A 1829-nucleotide genomic window follows, 5' to 3' on the forward strand; every position below is an offset into this window, starting at 1 on the left:
TTCATTCCGTTTGGTTTTTGGTTTGGGGCTTTGGGTAGTTTGTCCTAAGTCATGCCCTATTCACTTGCTATGAGACGCCTTTTCTCCCCCATTGATCCTCACTTGTTACTGTGTTTTACCAGCAAAGCCATTCCAAAGTTAATTGTTGTTTTACACAGTAGTGAAACCCTATCACAGCGACAAACACACTCAAAGCACACACCCCCTCCGTCTTCGTGCAACGACAATCCCAGCTGTTCGTGCCTGTGACCCCGGTGCCCCAGGCCAAGCACGCCTGCTTTGAAGTGGAGTGCACCTCTGTGACCCGCTTGTCCTTCACTTGGAACTGTTTCCCTAAGCCTGACCCTTGAACTGATTGTCTGATGACTAATTCACGTGCTAGAGGAAGGTAAAGTGGTATCACTGACCTGCCTGCGTTTGTCATTAAGGGTTTGGAGTAAAAAGAGAGATGAAAGAGAAAGGCGTAATATTAAACCGGCAGCCAAACATTGTAGGATATGTTTTGAAAATGTGACTTATAAAAGAAACGGGCAACTCACTGTAAATAAAGACTTTCAAGTTAGAGGAGAAGCCTGAATATACCTTACCACGTATAGCTTCCTGGATTCTTCACTCGTCCCAGATCGCTAACTACTGGAGCTGAACGTATATCAAATTGTATTAACAGCCCCATGATGCAAATCTCAAAATCATAGCAGAAAAATGTAAAGATCAACTGTTAAAAGATGCCAGCATCTGAAACGAGGCTGGCGGGCCACCACTTTTACCATAATAAAGCCTAGTAACACACTAAAGAAAAGTGTGTATGTTGACACATCCTAATGAAAAGCTACTTGAATCATTAAGTACATTGTCAGCTTTACAGAGGAGTTCAAGACGAAAACCATGTTTAAAAACTTCTTATTGTGAGAAACAATTTCATTAAACGTTATTTTGTCAACAAGATTTGCATTTCTATTAATACTGTGAAAGGAGGTTTGCAAAGGCCACAGTGAAATTTCTTTTAAAGAAATAGCAAGGCCTCTAAATGTGGATAATGGGTCTTTGAACAAACTCTAAAGACTGACTTCCATAGACTGGACCAATTCTTTTAAAGCAATACATAATAAGAAGTCACATAAATGGGGTGGGGCAGAATGGTAAGATTAAAAAGAGAGTAAAAGATTAAAAGAGGGAAAGAATATAAGGAAAATTCAAAAGGAAAAAAGATCAAAAAGGGGGATTAACCATGTTACTTGTTGTTTTTCAGAAATTAAAAAAGTATGGCGGATGAGGGGTTTGTTTCCTTTCGGCCCAAGAAAAATGCCAATTATGGTAGCTAAGCTGCCCGGATCACATATCGGCATGCTTTGGAAATGTGAGAAATGGATGGGAAATATAAACACAGGGCAATAGCTTACAGTTATGTTATGAATTAAGCCAGAAAAATATCAAGATTTAGTCACTGAATAAGCTGCCAAGGTTAATTTTCCCTGATGAATTTGAGCAAGATCAGATAGAAACGATAGTAGGCAGCAGCCCTCGGCCTTCTAGAAGCAAGTCAGTTCTTCAGTTTCTCAGGGAGGGGAAACAAAACAAAAGAAAACAAAACAAAACCAGTCTAAGAGAATGCATCGAGGAGCAATGAAGTCCTGAAAGCCACCCTTCCTTATTGAATTCATGTGAGTGATCAGTGCCCTGGGTTCTGAGGATAGATCTCTGATCATAAGATAAAACCAGACAGTGGAGACTAAGTCACTTAATGGTGGCTTTTAGATACCGGGACCTTTGGGCTTTTCTTCCCATACACTTTTGATGTGAGGCATTAAACTACAATGCTCGTCAAGATG

The sequence above is a fragment of the Mastomys coucha genome, unplaced genomic scaffold, assembly GCF_008632895.1.
Source record: "Mastomys coucha isolate ucsf_1 unplaced genomic scaffold, UCSF_Mcou_1 pScaffold14, whole genome shotgun sequence".
Lineage (NCBI taxonomy): Eukaryota > Metazoa > Chordata > Mammalia > Rodentia > Muridae > Mastomys > Mastomys coucha.